The sequence below is a fragment of the Aulonocara stuartgranti genome, assembly GCF_965226115.1.
Source record: "Aulonocara stuartgranti genome assembly, chromosome: 3".
Taxonomy (NCBI): Eukaryota; Metazoa; Chordata; class Actinopteri; order Cichliformes; family Cichlidae; genus Aulonocara; species Aulonocara stuartgranti.
Window position 1 is genome coordinate 67,267,023 of NC_138941.1, and position 23,062 is coordinate 67,290,084.

At 41.8% G+C, this 23,062-nt stretch overlaps 3 protein-coding genes across 4 annotated transcripts in view; 2 read left to right on the forward strand and 1 right to left on the reverse strand.

Moving 5' to 3' along the window:
- Window positions 1-23,062, reverse strand: part of LOC309695629 (uncharacterized protein) — a 409,672-nt gene that overhangs the window by 103,427 nt on the left and 283,183 nt on the right. The gene's annotated exons all lie outside the window — the stretch shown is intronic.
- LOC309694246 (uncharacterized protein) overlaps window positions 1-23,062 on the forward strand; it is a 174,314-nt gene that overhangs the window by 62,372 nt on the left and 88,880 nt on the right. The window lies entirely within an intron of this gene.
- The window catches only part of LOC309693337 (kinesin-like protein KIF1C), a 39,223-nt gene continuing 17,771 nt past the window's right edge, over window positions 1,611-23,062 (forward strand). For both annotated transcript variants that reach the window (XM_082512443.1, XM_082512444.1), the window contains exon 1: window positions 1,611-2,224. The gene's annotated coding sequence lies outside the window, so the exon portion shown is untranslated. The remainder of the gene's footprint in view (window positions 2,225-23,062) is intronic.

The following is a 23,062-nucleotide window of genomic DNA, read 5'->3' on the forward strand; positions in this document are numbered from 1 at the left end:
CATGACTGTGTAAACAGCATAAAACACACACAGGCACACTTGTGATGTTTTACCTTAAACACGCATACAGAAAGACACAAGATAAGAACGTGTTTACTCATCAAACAGAGAAGTTAATTTACTTTAATCACACTGTGGTGCTGTTCAGTTTTAAGCATTACACAGAGATGTATTTCTTATATCGGCGATCGTGGCTCAAGAGTTGGGAGTTCGCCTTGTAATCGGAAGGTTGCTGGTTCGAGCCCCGGCTTGGACAGTCTCGGTCGTTGTTTTCCTTGGGCAAGACACTTCACCCGTTGCCTACTGGTGGTGGTCAGAGGGCCCGGTGGCGCCAGTGTCCGGCAGCCTCTGTCAGTGCGCCCCAGGGTGGCTGTGGCTACATTGTAGCTTGCCATCACCAGTGTGTGAATGTGTGTGTGAATGGGTGGATGACAGGTTGTGTAAAGCGCTTTGGGGTCCTTAGGGACTAGAAAAGCGCTATACAAATACAGGCCATTTACCATTTATATTTCGCTCTGCCCATTAACACAAATACAGTTGTGTATTTTTCAGATTTTTCCAGTTGTTAAGGATAGCTAAATTAACTATCAGTAGCTCCTGTGTGCAGTAAACCCATGAATGTGCACACAGCTCCCACTACTATACTCTGAACCTGAAAACTGACAGATTCTTAATGAAGTTCTGCAACATCTGCTGAATCTAATGTAATTTATGAATTTTTATTATAGTGGACATCAAAAGCGATGGTTTCTGTAAAAAATGAAGATCACATCGATCTTATCTTTGCCGGAGGCATGATGCTGCACGTTTCCCACAAAACACTAATATTTGACATGACTCTGTTCAAGTGTGGCTGGAATTTACTATCTTGATTAAAATGATAAGAGAGCAGTTTTCCTACAGTCTCTGGAGCGTTGCTCAGAAGTCCATCTTAGATTGAATCACTCAGTTTGGATTGCATCAGTTACAACAGCTGATCAACCCTCAGGGTGACTGTGGTCTGGGAAACAGACGGACTGCTCCTTTAACTCCTCCACCATCAGGGACGACATGGCGCCAGAGATCGTCTCGGAGTGAGATGATTCACTCCACCAGGCCTTCAGTTAGCGATCCTGTAGACTCAGAGTTCATTAGCGGCTCATGCCTGTACGTTCCCCACTGATCCCAGAACAAGTCACCACTGTCACGGCAGCACTGGACGATTTTCAGTTTTTAATTAAATTATGTATGTATTCTGAATTATGTGCGTTATTTATTAAACATAAAGGTTTTTAGTTGAGCACAAAGAGAAGCATGTTTAAAATGTAATGCACTTATTTATAGAGAAGCTCAGATCAGCTTCATTTCAACGTGGAAACACTGGCATGACGTGTTCAACCCTAATGTAGCTCCTTGTTCCGGTTGTCATGTTGCTTATGAGCATCTTTAATGATGAACGCTTTTACTAGTTTTTTCATCAGTGGTGGTAAAAGTAACACTTTGTTACGTTTTTGTTACAAAGTCCCGCGCGGACAACTACAATGTAACTAAAAGTATCATAAGTCACGTGTGCGAGCAGAGTGAGACCTCTGTCCGTCTGTCTGTCTGTGAGCGTCCCAGCTCCGTCACGGGGACGCGCCCGCACACACACGCACTCACCCGCCGCGCGGCCAGGCCACCGGCCAGCCTCTCCGCCTCTCTCCCCTTCTCTTCTCTCTCCTTTTCCTCCATTTTTCCGTTCAAACTCTCCGCTCACTCCCGGCTCGCCGCTCGAGGCCCGCTCCACGCGGACAGGAGCGCGAGGAGGCGGACTGACCACCGGATTAGCAACTTTTTCCAGCGACGGGCTGTCCCGGAGCTGCCGTGATTCACCGCCCCAGCAGCCAGCGGCGGGCCTCAACTTTCCCCAGCCTGGGCTCACCGGACGGTGACGTCAGCCCGGAGAAAAGTTGAGCTCGAGGCGCCGGTGCTGCCGTTATTCCCGGGAGCAGCTCCGGTTAGTGTACGCTGGAACTTTTCTGTGAGGCAGCAGCGCCCCCACCCAAATCCCTCCACCCCCACCCTCTCTGCCCGGCTGTCCCGGTACCGACAGGCCCGCACCGGGACCGGAACCAAGAGAGGCTGCTGCCCCGCGTGCCTTTGTTTGTTTATTTGTTTGATTTGACTGAAGGTGGGCATGGAGAGAGAGTGAGCGGGGCATCGTGTGGCTTCCACGAGACTCACGGTTTCCTCCGGTCCTGTACAGGTGAGTCATCTCCGGTAACGGGATCCAATCAGAGCGGAGCACACATAGTTATTAATGCTGTTATTATGACTGAGGTACTTTTACTGCACTTTTCCACCTTTATGTGTTATTAATCCATTTAAGTGTTAATTCTTCTTTTCATGTATTCATATTTTCAGTCATTTGTCGTTTTTATTCATTTGGAAAACAGATTCGGTTAGTTTAGAAGTTCAACTTTACAGTAAATAAAAGTTTAGAAACTTAAGAACAGTAAATACAAATAAACAACCTGTGGATTTAGTTCATTTCAACTCATTTTTATTCATAATTTAAAGTGTGAGGGGTTTCTTGCCCCGCATGTTAAATGTCTTAGTTGTTCTAAATGTATTTTTCATTATTTTGAGCACAAATGTCTCCATTTGTTTCAAGCACAATCCTGTAAAGAATGCAAATCTCTGCGGATTTATGCATCTGAAAAGGAAGACCTGCTGATTTATTTCCTCTTGTTTTATTATAAAGTGAATAATGGGGCTGGAGTTAAGACTAAATGAGATGCATCACCTTGAAAGCGGCACCGTGTCTCAGAGTTAAAGCTGCCCGCTGATAATGAAAATGATAATCGTTTGCAGCAGTGCTCTGTGAAGGTCAGGCTGTGATAATCAGTGTCATGTTTTTTGGTATTCTTGGTATTCTCAGGTAATCTGCAGTTTTATTGCTAAATGGTAGTTGGAGCTCAATCTGTGCTAGAGAACATTTTCATTATTGATTAATCTGCAGATTATTTTCTCGGTTAGCTGTCTTGTCTGAATCAGATAAAGATTATCAGAAGACAAAGTCTGTGATGTCAGCAGGGATTGATGCAAAATATTAAACATTACATCATCAAATTATAACAAAAACTAAACTAAATCTACTTTAAACACATTTTCATTCATCAGAACGGAAGCCTGTATATAAAAGATGGACACAGCTACTGCGACATCGCCCACTGGTTTCTGGATCCAGAAGTGATGTCTGTCACTAGAACATATGCACCAACTTTTTCTAAACATTGGCAAAGCGGGTTTCTTTCTGTTCCTGCATTTCACAATAAAAGCCCTCAGATGCATTCCAGCACTTTTACACTCACCTAATTGGTCGCTTTGTGCACAGTGATGTAACAACAGCTTTATACCAGCTGTTGTTGAATAAGTGCTGCATAATCTGTAATTTGTATTTGTGTTAGAACTAGGGCTGTGCGATATGACCAAAATCTCATATCCCGATATAAGAATTCTATCGTCCGATAACGATATAAATCATAAAAATGTAACATTTTCTGTAAATTCTGTGAATCTCGGGCAGCTCGACTTGCGTGAAGTGTTTCCAGCTGGGCGTCGCGTACCTGGAGTCGAGTTTTTAACAAATGCATGAAACTACACATTTTTAGACATAAGTTGTAACGGCCGCCGTTTTTTTGTGAGTATTTATTACACGGCGTGCTGCGGGGAAAAGCCTGTTCTAACGTTTGAGTCTAAGATTTATTTTTTAGCACCTGGTGGCTCTTTTTTGCTTCTCATCCGTAAATAGTCTGCATCTTTCACGTGATGCAGTTTATTTTGAAAAGACTCAACAGGATCTTGAGCTTTATTGTGAAAGGTTTATGTGGAAAATAAACAAGCGGACACGAGGTGGTTTTACCGTCGTTGCTAACGTACAACGCATAAAAACAGGCGCTTGTCCGTCCATAGTGTGGTTATATAAAATATAAGAGAAAGAGAGAACTTTAAGAAATGAATATAGCCACTACAGTGACCATCAGAAATATCAAAATAATGAAAAAATATTGCCGTGAACAGTTTATTTTGCGACACCACGAAACAAACGATAGCGTAAAATGAAACGATAGATGTTTTTATATCGTCATCCGATATATATCGTTATATCGAACAGCCCTAGTTAGAACATATTAAAATAATAATAATTTACACATTTAGACCAAGCTGAATAAAAAACAGATCTTTACACTGGTCATTTTTCATTATGTGAGTTTACATTAAGGTAATTTACATTAGCACAATGCTTCTGTGCATGCATGTGCATCGACACAAACATACAGATGATAGCTTATTTCATCCGTTCGCTTCTCAGAAACAAGGAAAGCTTGATAACTCCGAACTGAGATCCTGAACTGGTCGTTTGCTACAAGTCACTAAAGATACAGCTCATGTGACTCACTCTGTTCAGGTATTTACTTTGTATACACGGATTAAAATTGTCTAATGTTCATCATACAGTGTAAAGCAGTTTCTCTGGGAATACATCTTTGTTTTAACGTGTTTTATTAACACAAAATAACAATGTTAACATTTGTCAGGCCTTTGTTTACTGTATCTACATCAGCCTGAGGGGGAAAAACGTTGCCCTCATCTGCTTTTGTCAGTCCTTCATTTTCATTTGTGATTAGTCAGTTACTGAGTCAGTTTCCAAACAGCCGCTAATATAATGTTTCTGCATTGAGAAATCACAGCTGAGGCTCGTGTTTCCAGTTTCTCCGTGCCGCTCAGTCCTGCGCCGAGATGATCCAGGTGATCAGTCGGGGCTGTCTGCGTGCTTTCAAGTGCATTTCTCAGCTTTTATTTTGAAACTTGTGTTTACTAAACTGCCAACAAACCGGCTCTTTCAAAGAACTGCCTTTTATCTCAGCCTCAGGTTGTTTACTCACCGTTACATCAATGTCATAGCTGTTCATGTGACCATAAGTATGTGGACGAATGGACTTACTTCATCCCAGAAGCGGGAGCGTTAATCTGCTCATTGTTTACAGATGTAGTCGGCTTAAATCCTGCTATTACCTGCTGAACTTTGCCCTCAGCATGAGCACAGGTGTGTCCACATACTTCTGGCCCCGCAGAGTTCAGCATATTGAGACTCTCCTCTGCCGCTGCTCATGTCAGCCTTGCTAAAGTTAGCCCAGGAGGCTAAAGCATTTCTCAGCTGGCATCTGAGCTATCTCTCTGTGTGTGTGTGTGTGTGTGTGTGTGTGTGTGTGTGTGTGTGTGTATTTTTAGCTGCATGCTGTTTGAATTCTGCTCTGACGTTATTGGGTAACGCCACAAAACCTTAAACAAACCGTCTCCTCGTCATGTCAGAGTGTGGATATCTATCTTTGTTTGTGGTTTAGATGAGGGAAATGAGGACTATTTCGCTGGTCCTCACTGTCTGAGAGAGGAAGTATACACATGTCAGAGGCTGGGTGGTGCTTCTCAACCATAGACTGTAGATAAAAGATGGATGTAGTTGTATGTATTCAACCTAATAGGTCAAATGTAGATTTTTGAGGACTTCATCTGAGCTTTTTATCCTTTGCTGTCTTGGTGTTTGATGACTGAGGGGAGGACCTGATGGAGAAACTGGTGACTTGTCAGATCCTCCACCCTAAATCTTCACTCCTTTCCTTCACACCTCTGTCATCCTGTTTGGCTCAAACCAACGACTAAGACCATAAACTCATCAGAAATGTTCATGGAGCTCAGAGTTCCCTCACTTTATATATTTAAAGGTAATTTAATTAAAAATAATCTGTCTTTCCAAAAAAAAAAGTTTTTCCAAAGTCTGTGGGTAGTAGAGGTGGGAATCACCATACATCCCACGATACGATATTCCTACAATACTTAACGCACGATACGATATTATTGCAATTTTTAAAAATATTTTGCGATATTCAGATTCTGTACATAAAGGTAAACTTTATCAATATTCATTTATCTAATATCAAACACTCCGTCTTTCTCTCATTTCAGTCAGTTTTATTGTTGACAAACTGAACGGTTTGTATTACAGTCTAGTCCAACTTAACTGAATGCAACCATCTGGTACAATTATAGCTATTTATGAAAACTATGCAGCCCCTTCAGCAACTGAAGAATTTGAAAGGTAAATTAAAACAAAATAGAATTTTACATTAAATAAAAAAGTTTTAAACTTAATTAAAATAAAACATGTCTTAAATTAAAATAAGTAAACCGTCATGTTTATTGATGCCAAAAAAAAGTTAAACACATTTGGACAGTGAAGGAATGTCAGGGTTCTTGCTCAGAAAAAGGATCAACGTGCTCTGAAGTCAGAGCACAAAAACCTTTTTTTGTAACAAAATATCGATTTCTGCTGTCCCTGTATCGATACATTATTAGCAAGCGAAATATCACGATACTACACAGTATCGATTTTTTCCCCCACCCCTAGTGGGTAGTTGTGTAAAATAATCGTGACCGAAAATGTTGTTTATGATTTTGGCCTCCACAGACTGTATATAAAAGATGGATGCATTGTTTTGATCAGGCGACTATTTTCAAAATAAATAGGTTATTTTCAAAATAAAAGCTCCAGGACATTGCAATTGAACAGAAGTGGTTCTTTACAACTCTTTAAACTCCAATCATCAAACACTACTGGGATGCCATAATGCTGTGAAATTTCAAAATAAAAGCCCTCTGGTAGTTTAACGAGTTAATGGGTATGTTTTAAGAGACAAATCTTAAAAACTCAAAAGCATGTTGTTTAGGTCTTTAAATCATTTCATGTTTTTTGATTAACTTCTCAACCACCGTCTCCATTCAGGTTTTGTAACCAAACTATTCACCTCCAGCTTTTCAGCTGAAAGCTGCAGACCGAGTCTGCCATAACAACAGTCTCACTGCAATTTCTCCACAATTTATAAAGTAAAGTTTGGGGTTTTTTCCCCAGACCAAGAACAGCACATTTCAGTATTTCCTAACAAAGAAAGAAGAAAGCAAAATTAAACTAGCTTTTGAAAAAAGTTTTTGTGACCCCAAGCGTTCCCTCGCTGAGTTGTCTTACTGTTAACCGTTCCCTGGAAACAGCAGGATGCGGAGATCACGTGACCCGTCGGCAGGAATGCCAGCGTAGTTTTTAGCTCTGCACACATTGTCACTGTTTATCACTATCCTGTCATATAAATTAGTTATCTCGACGCCGATCCCACTATGGACACCTCTTCAACCAGAGACTCACGGAAAAGGGAGATTGCTCAGTCTCCCTTAAAGAAAAAGTTTAAAGATTCCTCCGTCACTAAGGAAGACCTCGACGAGGCTATTGCTAACGGTGTGAAGCTAGCACTTCAGGAACAACAAAAGTCCCTCGATTCAGTGGTTGCCTCGGCAGTCAGGGAAGCTATGGACTCTATCTTGATTCCTGCTCTGCGCGACTTACGCACAGACCTTCAAAAGACCAATGAAGTGGTAAATAATGTTAGCGGGGAAATCGAGAGGGTAGCTGCGATGGCTAAACGCACTCAAGACCGAGTGGACTCAGTGCAAGCCGCCGCGCGTGAGGACAGACGATCGGTTATCGATCTGAAGAGACAACTCGACCTTCTCACGACAAAGCTTACAGATCTGGAGGACAGGGGTCGCAGGAATAACATCAGGCTTGTTGGCTTACCTGAAATGCTGGAGGGCTCGGATACAGTTGGCTACATTAAGGCTAATCTCCCCAAGTGGATTCCGTCGTTGGAGGGGCGCGACATCGACATCGAACGAGCGCATCGGGTGTACGACGGCCGCGATACTAATACCAAGAAGCCTTGCACCCTAATCTTCAGATTATTACGGTGGCAGGACAGATCGGCAATTCTCAAAGGGGCACGCAAAGCATATCCAGTGAAGCATGCCACCAACACCACTCTTCTTTTCTTCCCTGACTTCAGTCCGACTACAACAGCAAAGAGGAAGAGTTTCTCTCCTGTCATGAAGAAGGCTACGGCTATGGGCCTGGAACCATTCCTCATTTACCCCGCCGTGATGAAGATAGAGCACGGTGGTAAGAAGATGGCATTCGAATCCCCTCAACTGGCAGAAGATTTCATTAACTCCCTGCCGCGAAAGCTGAATCCTGCAACGCCGCAGTGTGTTGATGGGGCCCCCGCTTTTCCTCCCGATCTAAACAGCGCGGCCAACGACGCTGGCAATCAGCATGCAGGAGAAGGCAACTTAGTGGACATGAATGACTGAACGCCGGTTAGTTGACCTGTTTTAGTTGCAGCAGGCCTCAACTAGGTTGACGGCAGGATCACTTTCATGGGTTAAGGTTGGTTACATTTAATTTAGCGACTTGCTTCGCCCCTACCGGGGGTACTTTTTATTTATTTATTTATTTTATTGTATTTTATCTTATCTTATTTTGTGTATGTATGCATGTGTATGTATGTATATGTGTATGTGTGTATATATGTATATGCATGTGTATGTGTATGTGCATGTATGTATATATTTATATATATGTATTTTTTTTTTTTTTTTTAATTATTTATTTTACCTTTCTTTGAGCTTATCATGGTCACATATTTGCTGGCTGTTGTTACTGTACGTATATAAGATACATTTGTATTATTTTATTTTGTTTTTGTTGCAAATATTCATATTTTATATTCTTTTTTTTTTTTTTTTTTTTCTTCTCGCTAAATAAGATAATTTCACTCAGTTGGGAGGGTGTGGGATATACTTACCCACTTAATTTCCGTTGACTATGTGTGCACGTCTGACCCTCAAGTTTTTTGTGTTGGAGTGGAAGGACCGGTTACGAATCAATCAGAAGTTTGTGTTTTAGCAGACCTATGGAGGGAGCTCTGTGCGGTCTGCACCAGTTTTTGTATATAGTTTTTTCCTCCCCTGTCCCCTCCCTTGCAGACATATCTCTATGCAAAGTTATAATTCCAGTAGCATTAGTGAAACATTGCAGTACCTGGCAGGGGTATGGTGGCCTTGTATTTTACTACACACTGACGTTCCTCTCTTGCTATCTTCACATTGGGACCATTCTTGGACACTTGCCGTACCGATGCTACCATTGATTATTCTGTCACTTAACGTTAATGGTCTTAACTCCGCTATTAAGCGGACACGTGTCCTTGAGTACCTATACCGTAAAAACGCTGACATTGCTTTAATCCAAGAAACACATCTGAAACAAGGTGATGTGGCACGTTTTCAAAACAAACACTACAAACTACTAGCTTCGTCCTCTGCCCCAAATAAAACCAAGGGTGTCTGTATCTTGCTGAAGAGAAAATTCGACCTTACTACCAGGTATAGCACGAGTGATGAAAACGGCCGGCTGGCACTTGTAAGTGGCAGTATCTTAAACCATAAACTGGTATTCGTATCTGTATACTGTCCAAATGAGCCAGACAGGGACTTTTTTACTTATATTGCCAATACACTATTAGAATACAATGATTATTCCATAGTGTTGGGTGGAGACTTCAATGCTGTCGTCAACCCCGTTTTAGATAAATCTCATCCAGATGCAGTAGCTAATCTCTCATCTTCTCTGTTGAATACACTTATAAAAGATCTTAATCTCATCGACCTTTGGCGGATGCAGAATTTCGACATTAGGGATTATACATTCTTTTCTAATAGACATAAGACATTCTCTAGGATAGACTACGTTTTTGTTAGTCCTTCCTTAGTTTCAGGTGATACATCTATTTCTATTCAGCCAATCTTGATATCAGATCATTCAGCTTTGTTATGCTCTGTCGATCTGCCCAATTTAAAGAATAGGGCCCCCAGGTGGCGCTTTAATACGTCCCTATTAACAAACTCTACCTTTCTCAGCCTGCTTAAGCTCCAGCTGAAGGATTTTTTGGATATCAACGCTAATGAGGATATCGACCCACAAGTCTTATGGGAGACTACAAAATGTTTCATTCGTGGCTTTTCCATCTCATTCTCCTCCATGTTGGCAAAAACAAAACGTGCTCAGGTGTCCAATCTAGAAAATCAGGTGGAATCTTTACAGAATCTGCAAAAACTAAGCCGGTCAGACGATCAGTCTACACTCCTAGCTTCACTAAAAGAAGAATATGATGCAATAACCTTGTCCAAAGCAGAGTTCATCTTGCATAGAACTAGACAGAAGTACTATTTTGAATCAGAGCGTCCTAGTCATTTGTTGGCACTTATGCTTAAAGAATGTGAAACAAGGGCACATATTCCAGCTATAACAGCTGCAAACGGTAAAATTACGACAAATCCCCAGTCCATTAACACCACTTTCTCGTCATTTTTTGTAAATCTGTATAAATCAGATATCAATTTTAAGGATACTATCTGTAATAGCTTTCTCGAGAATCTGGATCTACCTCATATTCCACAAGCAGATCAGGATGAGCTAGAGGCCCCATTAACTCTAGATGAGCTGCATAGAGCGCTGAAAGACCTTAACAAAGGTAAATCACCTGGACTGGATGGCCTTCCGCCAGAACTATTTCTAGAGCTTTGGGATACAATAGGCTCGCTCATGCTCGGCTCATTTAATTTTGCAATCCGGAACGGGTCTTTCCATAGAGACCAGAAAACAGCACTTATTACCCTTCTCTTAAAAAAGGGAAAGGACCCTCTTGAGTGCTCTAGTTTCAGACCGATATCTCTGCTCACAACTGATCTTAAAGTATTTGCAAAAGCTCTCGCATTGCGCCTGGAAAGAGTTATCCATGTTTTGGTCAATGCAGACCAGACAGGATTTATCCGAGGGCGGCTTGCATCTGATAACATAAGACGGCTGTTGCACATCATAGATGCCGCTAACAGCTATCAAAATCCATGTGCAGTATTTTCACTTGATGCAGAAAAAGCCTTTGATAGGCTAGAGTGGGACTATATGTGGATGGTATTAAAACACTTTGGGTTTAAGCAGAAATTTGTTGCTATGATTCAAACACTATATCACTCACCTCTTGCTAGTGTCTTAACAGGGGACCTGGTCTCTCCCCCTTTCACGCTGCAGCGTGGAACGAGGCAGGGTTGCCCTCTCTCTCCTCTCCTGTTCTGCCTCTCTCTAGAGCCCTTAGCACAAGCCATTAGACAGTCCACGATTTCTCCCATAAGAATTGGTGGTCATAATCATATCATATCTCTATATGCGGATGATATTATTCTGTTTTTGGACAACTATGAGACGTCCATCCATCCATTGATTAAAAACTTTGACCATTTCAGCTCTCTATCTGGCTACAAAATAAACTGGTCGAAATCTGCTTTGATGCCTTTGAACGATAAAGCTACGAAAGTTTCCTTACCCGGTTGTGTTCAGATCAAAAGCACTTTTACTTATCTGGGCATTTCAATTCATAATAGTATTCCAAAGATAATCAAGGAGAATTTTACTACTATGCTAAATAAGATCAAATCCGACTTTCAAAGATGGGACAATTTAAAAACTTCGCTTCAGGGTAGAATCAACACAGTAAAGATGAACATACTGCCACGGCTTAATTTCCTTTTTTTTATGTTGCCACTCTCTCCTCCTCTAACTTATTTTAAAGACATACACTCTGCGGTGTGTAAATTTATTTGGAATGGCAAAAGGCCTAGGATACGTTTGTCAACATTGCAGCGGCCCAAATTGTTTGGTGGCCTGGCAGTACCAAACTTTGAGTTTTATTACTGGTCATTCCAAATCAGGGCGCTTAGTACGTGGGTCAACCCAGAGACTACTACTGCGTGGAAAATGATCGAATCCGCCAAGGCAGCACCGCATAGACTACAAGATCTTCTGTTTGCTAATGTTCCCGCCAATACGCTCTACAACAACAACGAGTTTGGACCTATTATTGCCAACTCTATACAGGTATGGAGGAAGATAGAACGGCGGCTGGGTGCTCCAGTTAAATTTTGTAAAAGCTCACCACTCTGGCATAATTTAAAATTACTATGTGGCAGCCGACCATTTGTTCAACCCTCTTGGTTCTCACTCGGGATAAACCTTTTTGATGATCTATTCAACGCCCAAGGCCTTTGCTCATTTCAGGACTTAAGGACACGTTTTTCTCTTCCTGCATCTTCTTACTTTGTATATCTGCAGCTCAGATCAGCTTTAAAAGCATACGGTGTCCCCTGGGACTCTCCTCTTCCCTCTCATCCCATGTTGGACTGGATCCTGCCTAAATCTGGCAGACCCTCTGTTTCCAAAATCTACAACAAATTAGCTGAACATGGTATGAAGTCCCTGCCCATTGAATCTATTTGGGTCAGGGAACTGGGAGAACTACAGGTTAATATAGACTGGGATACAGTGTGGTCTAATCTGAGTTTGACTTCTAAGAACCTGGCGCATCAATTAATTCATTTCAAAACCATACACAGAACATACATTACGCCCTATAGGAGGTTCCAGATGAAACTACAGGCTACGTATTACTGTCACATCTGCAATGATTCATCACCTGGCACGTTTTTGCACATGTTTTGGGACTGTCCTGTGGTATCCGATTTTTGGGTCTTTGTGAACTCTGTGTTATCTGAGGTACTGGAAGTTTTTTATGTTCCCAATCCTGGTCTTTGTCTCCTTAATGATACCTCTGAAATCTCCTTAAAACAAATGCAATGCAAAATGTTGTTCGCTGGATTTACATCCGCAAAGAAGACTATTACAAAGCAATGGTTCTGTCCTGACATTTGTATGGAATCATTCTGGAGACGATGTCTTATCCGTGTTATTGGTTTTGAACATACCACAGCAAAATTAAATAAAGCTCGACCCACGACTGTTGACGCTTGGAAGATCTTCTCATCCAGAGTTATCTCCTGGAAGAGACAATAATTGGTTTTAACTTTGTGTTTTTGTGTCTTTTCTTTGCTGTCCCTATGCCTTGTTTGCTAATGTTTGCTTTGCTACTGCAGTTTACAGTTGTGCTGTATATGTCTGTACCCCCCCCCCCCCCCCCCAACCCCGTTTTAAATCAATAAAATGTTGATCACAAAAAAAAAAGAAACAGCAGGATGCTTACAGGGAACATTTGATAATTCTTCTTTGTCGGTTTGCGGTCAGAAAGTTGAAATGGTTCCTGAAAGCTTCAGATCACAGTCAGAGTCAAGCTCATTAGTCACCACATATACGATACACATAGAAACTGGGAGGAGTGACTGGGAAACCGGAGACTGCAGGTGGATGCTGGGGCGGAGGAGGGGTTAAAAAAAGCAGTAGGATCTGCCTAACCTGCAGATCCTGCAGGTTACACCAACACTGGGAGGGTGTTTGGTGGAGAGGCAGGAGCTGTCTGTGCAAACAGCTGTTTGTAATGTAGTGAAAGAAATGAGCTGCAGCACTGACGATGAGCACATGCAGAGTTTATTTAATGCAGTCTTCTAGGAAACGTGCTGGATTGCCAAATAGAGTCGTTCCATGCATGTATGAGTGTTGTGTTGCCAGAGTTGAAACATCACTGGTGTTTTCAGAACTCTGGTCCTCAATATGAGGCCTGCAGACCAATGGTGGCCCCGCCAAACATCCACATTATGTAAAGCAGCACAACATGAGACTGAAGGAGAGTCTCTCTTCAGGTAAAGTTCTTCTGTTTGAGCCGTCACCAGTCTAAACCTTCCTAGCATAAACAAATTCATGTGGCGTTAAGAAATACCGCCTCACTCATGGTGACACCATCAATCAGTACAAAGCTGACAGCCACCAGCCTGAGCCAGCATTATTGTCTGAGCAGACATTAATCATACGCACATGGCATCCTAAAACTGGCACTCATTCAACATTTTTGCAGCAGAGCGTCACTGCTGCTGGTTTCTGATGGAAACAAATATGGCTGCAGCGGATTGTGGAGGTGATTGGAGATCAAGCATGAGCCTGACTGCAAAGCGGTAAAGTTCAGCCTCCTCCTGCCCACCTGTGTTTACAGGTTTCCTGCTTCTTCTCTTAAATCTCTAAACTTGTTAACCAGCAGCTGTTCCCAGGTAATCCAATTACTGATAAGGACCACAGAGAAGAGAAAAGCTCTTTTATGAAGACTGAACTCTGAAACACCATTTAGATGTTTCCTTATTCATATGGAGAAGAGAAAGTTTGAGGAAAAGAAAGAAAACTAATGATTGCCGAAGCTTAATTTGTGTTGATGACTTTTAGTCTGATCGGATAGAAAAAAAATGATGCTTCAGTTATGATGTTTGGACTTGTTTTTCCTCTGAACAGACATCAAACTGCAACCTGACAAACAGGACAGGATGTTTGCTGCAATTAGTTAATGACTTTATTTGGTTTGTCCCATTTCCTGTTTTGTCTTCTTCTGTCTGAGGCTGTTGAAAGCTGGAGTCTTAAACTACAAATGTTGTTGTGTACATATCAGGCTGGGCTGCTCCGCTGCTCCATTTTAAACTTAAAGTGAAACTCATGTTGCTCTGTGGAAGAAACTTTGAAACCAAACTGTTCCCAGATGGCTGAACTGGTTTCAGCTTCATCTTTCTGTCAATCCGGCTCAAACTGACCTGCCACAACCTGTCGGGGAGTGAGTCTGGGGCTTTTAGAGAGAGGGCTGGTTTTATAACATAAGACCAAAGGAGAAAAGTTTGCAAAAAAGGAATGCAAGCATTAAAAGCTTTCTTTGGATCGTCTTGTTTTTATAGTCATTAGAAGCCAGTGGTTCTATATTTAGATTCGTTGCACAGCTGTAATGTCAGAGTAAAAGGACCTGTTGTTTTGATTCAACTCCTCAAACATCAGGACTCAGTGCTGTTCTCTCTCATCTGCAGGATTTATGCCTATGTTGGACCAACAAATAAAGCCATGTAAATAGAAGCCCTTTAGCTTAGTGCAGCTTTTTGAAAGTGTTTGAGGCCTGATGGAAGATGGAAGTCATTGACTAGTACTGACTGTAAACTGATGTATTCATGACCAACTAAAATCATAGACAGTTATGAAAGATGCCAAAGCTACCATGTTGGATTGTTGGAGTCGGAGCTGATTGTATTTGGTTGAGAAGGTGGTCATCAGCCATCTTTGTTATCAGTCAGGATCACAGCTGCTACTTAGTGTTAACTAGCATCCATCCATCCATCCATCCATCCATCCATCCATCCATCCATCCATCCATCCATCCATCCATCCATCCATCCATCCAGTTCAGGGGTCAGGGGAGCATTGTAGCCTCTCCCAGCAGTCATAAGGGAGAGGCAGGCTGTGTTGAGGCAATTTCACCTAACAATACCGGAGCTCAGAGTCTTGGACAGCTTGTGCAAAGGTCATTGTTTATTCTGTAAAGTTGGAAATCGCAACGTGGAAGTCTATGGGGACTGAATCACTTTTTGGAGACTGCCTCAAGTGGCCACTAAAGAAACTGCAACTTTGTTTTCCTGCTCTTGGGGAGTTTGATGAGTCTGACTGTGTGTAAGTGTGAGGCTTTCATTATCCACGCTGAGTCTGCACTGTTAATATCTCCCACTGCACTGAAAGCAGCACGGGGTTCCAGGTCATGTGACCAGGATGCAAAGCCAGCTCTGATCAAACAGTGTAAAAAGTTTTGTGCAAACTGGGCGTCGAGTGCAGCCGATGGCTATCTTTAGCTTTCTGTGTGTATATGTTACCATAGGACGTGTGTGTGTGCGGTATGAAGACCATTCATTATCACATTCCTCCACAGAGGCCGGCACATGGGAGCGGAGCTGTGGGAGTCTGAACACATGACTGTCAGATGGTGATGATGTCTTTACAGCAGATCAATAATCAACCCGTGAGATGTTTTTCTCTGCAGGATGATCCCACAGAAAACTGAACGGTGTCCTTTAATCTGTGAAGTTTTTTATGGAAACAGTGTTTATGAATAAACTTCAGTAGAGTGAAGAAATCCACACGTTTCCAATTTACTCAGGGTTTAATGTCTGAAGTTAATCGAGCATAGATGAAAACAGCCACTGGTTGCATGTGCAGAAGTCACCTGAGAATCTGTCAGTTTTTAAGTTTTCTTCAGTATCACATTAATAAAGTGAACTGTGTCCTTACATTTATGACTTCATTGCATAGAGGTGCTGTTCAGGCCTCATTCGGCTTTGTTTAAAGTGGTTTTTTGGATCATTTCTGTCCTGCTTTACATGAAGACGTGTTTAGTTACTGGCTAAAGTTTGCATTTGTCCTTCACTCAGTGATCTGAGGAGACTGTGCACGGTGGAAGGAGTTTGTTTCCTGTATGCTGAGCTGTCATGTTGTTGTTTCAGGGTGTCACAGCGATATTGCAGCTGTGACAAACACAGAGATGCGTTTGTGCAGGTCCTCGTTTAAAGGACTACAGAGTCTGAATCAGGATGTTGGAGGGGTCAAAGTGTATTGACAGTAGAGCTGGGCGATATGAGATTTTTTCATATCACGATATGTTTTTTTCATTTCAGGCGATAACGATATCTATCACGATATAAGCCAAATAACTATATTTGTAAGATTTAAATGTGCCGTTGCTCACAAGTAAAATGTGAAATAATCAGCAGCTTGTTTTTAAATATTTATTTCCCATAATAAGTTCAACAGGGTAGATGTACTTAAGGAACATAAGACTTTTTCAGATAAATAAAGGCAAATATTGCAAACTACACAAAAGGCAGCCGCTAAAGCGTTTAAGTTTCAAAATAGAACAAACGAAACAGACTAAACTGTCAATTCCACTTAGAAACAAAATATTAATTCTAAAAATAAATCTTAGTTTGTTTTACAGAAGAACAGACAAAACTGACTAACTTTTGTCAATATCAAATAAACTGAGAACTAAAAGGAAATTCTCAATCTCTCCTTGTTGTATAGCTTAGCTTTTCAAACAGTTTTAACAGTTACTTTAGTCTGACAAAAGCCGAATGACGAATTAGCGCTTCCAGTCAGAGACTGAGGCTACGTCCACACGTACACGGGTGTTTTTGAAAACGGAGATTTTCCGTTTTCGTTTTAAAAATAATCCCGTCCACACATAAAGGGAGAAATGAAGGAAAACGCTGCTATGAACATGCCAAAGCAGCAGGTGGCGCTAGATTCCTAACCGTGCAGAAATGTTGGCCAATCAGAAGTCTAGAAGCCTCGGTGGGAAAAAGTAAACAAAGCTGGGGCATAGAAGCAGAACCGAGTCGTATGTGTGGAGGGACAGTAACTGTGTGTATATGTAAGCATTTAAACACTGCAGAGAGTAGAATTAACAGTATTGTAGAAATTCATTTCACCGAAACAATAACGTGGCGCACAGTGTGACGCATGCACCAGTTTATTGTATTTCCAGACTTGCTTTCGGCACAATTTACAGTGCACGCTACTCTGTTTTTTGTCAGACTTGAAATAGCCGAAATACCTTCACACTACGGGACTTCTATGGCTCTTCCGTTCGACAATCTCTCCGGCGTTGGAACCATCATCTGTTTTCTCTTCGGTCACGCTCGGTTGATTTTTCTAGTCGGCACACTCATTTCCTCCATTACCCGCTGGCTGCTTCCCAAACAAACACACGTGCGGCTTGGCACTTGTGCTGTACGTAACAAGTCACACGACGTGACGCTGCGGCTGTGATTGGTTCGGCTCTGCGCTGCTTAATTTGGATTGGCTGACCTTTTTTTTTTTTTTTTTTTTTTAAGAGGACAAGAGCGACGAGGTCTATCGCGATAGCTTAATTTCTCTATCGAGTAAAAGTTATATCGCGATACATATCGTTATCGTTCTATCGCCCAGCTCTAATTGACAGCAAGGTTTACCTGAGATGTGACGTCGGGGGAGAGCTGGCCTCCTGCTGCTGTTACCACTGACTCCCAGCATCCATCACTCTTGGTTGGCCTGAGCTCCACTCCTGCGAGTCCATACCTATCAAGTTTTTGATAAATGTTTAAGAAAACCCCTACAGTCATTCTTTAGATGTTTTTTGAGGGAACTGATGACAGCAGGGACCTGAAATTTTGCATGTTTCCCACTAAAAACTGATTTTTTTCTTCTGGAAGATTTCTTGAACCCCTGTGAAGGTTATGTTGGAGGCTTCTGATCCAAATATTATTCTGGAGTTCAGATTGAGATCAGATTTGACTTTTTAAACTAAAAAGTTGTATGTCTTGAACTTGTTCACCAAAGGCTCACTTTTACTCACCTTCAAGTCCCACTCACACTGACCTCATAGTAACCACCTGTTGCTAGGGGAAAATGTGCATGCCCCAGCTGTGTGTGTGTGTTGCTGACTGTCTCCAGGCTTGTGTGACTTTGGCCTTACTCGACCTACAGCACACAGCGAGTTTACTGACTGTGTTTACAGACGACTGCTCCTTTTATTGATTTCTCTTGCTGAGCGTCCTTTCCCTTACGTTCTTGCTGTTGTTCAGAAAGCCGAGTCTCTCTAAGGTTACCTGGGAGCGCGCAGGTAGCGTGAGCAGGTAAACACAAGCGAGCGCGGGACTTTTCCATTTTCCCGTCAGTCACTTGAACTCTTGTTATTGGTGAAGTTTCCCAGGTCGTGTTTATATCTGCAGATGCAGTTTCGTGTTTCAGGCTGAGATGGTTATCGTCACATGACGCCATCAGAGAGGCATCCGATCGCCTCACGTTCGTCCTCCTTTCTTTACCACCTTTGTGTGAAAACTTGTCTTTGAGTCTGAGCTGCTGCTTCAGTGCAGAGAGAGACAGATGTTGAGCCTGAGACGGATTCTCTGCAAGACTGCGGCTGCCTCTGTTTCCAGACTCCTGCTCATGTGGTGTGACTCTGTGTGTGTTGTGTAATTTCTGTCTGAGTTCGCTCTGTCTCTGTCTGAGAGGTAGCTGATTGGCTGGCAGACGATCCAGCTGGTTTAGCTGTGAGATTAAAGGCGAGAGCTACAACAACGAGCACGGCTGGATGTTTTTTCCCGTGAAGCTGGAAACCTCTTTGTTTCCCTGCATGTTTAAACAGCTGGTTAGTCTGTCCAACAGCAGCTCGACCAACCGGGCCTGTTCCACCGCAACACTCTGAATCACTCCCTGTGTGTGTGTGTGTGTGTGTGTGTGCTGGGATGCCTGTGGCGTGAAGTCAGCGTTTCTGCCGGGCTCTATGGTATGAAGGCTGCTTGCTCACCTAGAGACACACACACACACACACACAATCCAGTATCTGTGTCCACCATCTTGTCTGTTAGCAGAGTAAACACACACACACACTGTAGTTGCTGGTCTGTGTGCATGCTGCATTCACTGTCCCCTTACAGCAAAGGACATTTACAATCATTAGGAGTTCAGTTTAAGTCATTAAAGTTTAAAATAACTCACATCTGTCTGTGATCAGCTGTTGGTAAAGGAGAAACCACGAGAGATCAACAATAATCTTTAAATGAGTTAATTAATTATAATAATTAATTAATGGTGTTGACAGGCACAAAATATGTACATTAAAAATGTCAAACAAATATTATCACTGGAAATTTTAAATAATGAAGAATGAAATAAAGTATTAGGAAAGTAATACCAGATATTACTGTTTAAAAATTGTAATTGAAACTGGAACTCGTTTATTTAAAAGGGCAAAAAAATGTATGTGAAAAACCAAAAATTATTACAAATATTGAAAAATATCTTGAAAATGAATAATTTAATGTCACAAGAAATGTCAGAGCAGTCTATGAAATGTTAAGAAAATGTAAATAACGTGTCTTACACAGGAAATAAAGGATGTTTTAACAAAGTAACAAAGTAAAAGGAAATTTTCTATAAATAAAAGATAATATAAAAAATGTAGTTTTTTAATTGTGAAAATTGGAAATCCCTTAGAATTTCTTATATTATTTTTTAAATTAAAATGAAAATTTTTATTGTAATATTGATAATAATAATAATAATATTACAATTTCAATACATTTAAAAATAGAAAATAAAAAAGCTTTATATAAAAGGTCATAAAACATTAAAAATGTTTGCAAAAACAGAAAAATCGTAAAGTATAACATAAAATCATTTAAATGTAGGGTTGCATGTAGGGTTAAAAAGTATTTAAAGAATTAATACAAAGTCAGAAGCAGAGGTGCTGCAGATGCTGCAGATGTTGATGTAGCTGTGTGGAAATGTGCAGCGAGACTGACGGTGCTGATCAGAGCGATGATGTCACAGTGTGTGTGAAGAGCTGACCACGATTTGAGGACCATTGCCTGCGTTTGTAAATGGCGTCTGGATTTGTGATGCTTGAGGAAACTCGTGATGTTTCATATTAATAATGATCACATTACTCAAACAGAAAAACCTGTAAAACCTGATCACAGAGTTAAATAAAACTGGCTTCAGACTGAGCCTGAATAAAAACAGTCCAGCCTGAAAGCAGCTTGTTTGAGGTTTATTAGTTGTTTTCCTGCCGCGTGTGTTTAAATAAATGACACAACTGTAGCTTTCATAATGTTGAGCTGCTCTGTGTTTAGTGTTAAACATTCCTACGTGTTTGCAGGTTCCACCTTTTGAAATAACAGTTTCTTAAATATGTTTTTAGATATTTTTTTTTAATCATTTTCATCGCTTCATATTTCCTCTCTTATTCAGGACTGATTACATCATTTCTGAGCATTTAACCAGTGCAGGCAGCAGATAAATATCAGCCACAGACGTCAGTGGATGTTATCGCTGGCATTTCTAATAACTGACGAGCATTAAAGTTTGTGAAATATGAAAGGGGACAAATGTGTGGGGGTTTCCATGGTTTAAAATTCGTGTCAGCAGAAAGAATAACAAACGCGGTCGTAGTGACGACTGATTTGTTGTTTGCTATATTTCACACAAGGAGAGAGAAGAAAAAGTGAAACGATGTTTTTGTTGCTCTTTAATGCCGTCCTGTTGTCCCTGTGAAGAACTTGCTGCCAGCTTTGCTTCAGTATCTCCGGGTTTGATCTGAGAAGCGTCACCTCTGTGCTATGAGATTAAAGGCTGAGATGGAAATGAAATCAAAACCGCAGCAGATCAAATTTACAGCAGGAATGTCAAACAAACTTGAAGTAAAACCGTCCGTTGGTCCTCGGAGTCGCGCTCTGGTTTCATCAGTCTCACTTCACTGAGACGACACACAAAGATGATTCGCTGCTGCTTTGGTTTAAACATGTGTGATGCTTCAGTGCAGTCAGCAAAGGCAGAAGTTGGGCGCCGCTTCATTTGTTTCTCTTTGCATGAGCATCCCCATACTGACATCTCACTCAACCACAGAGGAAACAAACCAACCTGATCTGAGACAGGACGTCACAGAGACCCAACAATCGATCCCCCGATTCCTGCGCTACACACTCCAACAAAGTCTTATCGTCATTAATGTCGCTCTTATAGTTTTTTATTTAATGTTGAGGAGTTTACGCGTAAGCAGGGGGAAAGGTGTGCATATCAGGGACTAGTTTTAGTGGCGGATTAATCCGTGTTTGTTTCTAAACCTGCAAACGAAGCTGTAGTGTTATGTTTCACTATTTTCCTGAATCAAAAAGGGAACAAGATACAGACAGAGTTAGGTTTACTCGATAGTGAGGCCAGGATTGTACTCAGTTAAATGTACTTCCGAGGGTGGTTTCGTTTTTTTATTTGAATAAATTGTTCAGTAAAATCAGGAATTCATTCACACACAAGCGTCTCCAAAGATGGAATAAATGCACTGATGTTTATATAGCGTGCCTTTCAACTTCATTTAAGCACTCGAGGCTCGTACTTACTACAAGATTCAGTCACTTATTCATACAGACATACAAACATTTTTCTGTTTTATTCTAACATTCACACACTCACACTCGGGTGGATGACTCTGGGACAGCTCTGGGTTCAGAAAATTGACCATGGAGGATTTGACATGTAGGTTGGAGGAGCTGCTCCACCACCTGAGCCACACCTGTTTGGCTGATGTCCATTGATGTTCACTAGTTCACTCATTTGCTATTGTGAACGGTGCTGTTGGAGCTACCACACAGTTAGTCCTTATATATTTTGTAGGTGGGTGGTGAAGGGGCCTAAAATGCTCTGGTTGAAGCTGGAGTCTGATTGGAGGACAGGGTGGAGGTAGAGCAGATCGTCCACTAGTTGAAAGGTTGGTGGTTCGATCCCTGGCTACTCCAGCGTGTGTGCCAAAGTGTCCTTGGGCAAAATACCGAAGCATTAGTTGCTCTGTGTGTTTATCGAAGTGTTAATGTGAGGTTAAAAGTGCTTAGAGAAAAGCACCTGTGTGGAAGAGACTGGTACTCAGGCACTGGATTAGAAAGCACTGTGAAACACATACTCAGAGAAACTGAACATTTTTCAGCAGACACTCTCCTTAAGCCTCAGAACGAACTAAAATGCGCTTGCTGTGGATTCATGTGAACTCTGAGCTGAACCAAAGGTTGTTTTTTCAGAGGAGATGTCCACGCTGTAGCATCACGGTGCAGTCGTGTCGTGTTTCCGTGGTTAATCAGTGAGACGACTCCTCTACCAGAGGATCACACACTTTTCATCCACGTCAGATAGTTTTCTCTATAAAACAGTGAAGCGATGGAAACATTAAGTGCTCAGGACTTCCCCGAGTCGCCGCTCAGTGAGCTTATGTTGGAATGTCAGTCATGTGATTATTACAGACCGCCGAGGACGAAATTATAGAGCAGCCGCACACACGTGCTAACACATCAACACCAGCAGACCAATCGCAAACAGGCTGATGATCATCCCACTCTGATAGATGATTGACTGTCAGATCAATAACCTGCTCACTGTTTAACAGACCTCACGCACACACACACACACGCACGCGCACACACACACACACACACACACACACACGCGCGCACACACACACACACACACACACACACACACACTGACTGTAACAGTATCTGATGAGGTTCCTTCCCACGAGAACCCGACTGGAGTGTAAAAATGCCCGAGGCGAGGGAGATCGGCATACACTGGCACACAAAGAGACATAAAGGTTTGGGAAAAGGAGGAACAATAAAAAGGAAAAAAGTAGGAAAACGGGTGAAAAAGAGCCTCGTGGAGACGAGGAAGAACAGGAATGTCAAGAGAGGGGAAAGAATGAAGGGAGGAGCTTAGGAGACGCTAATGAAAGGGGGAGAGAGGAGGAAACATTGTTTGAATGCTTCGGATGAGTTAGAGGTA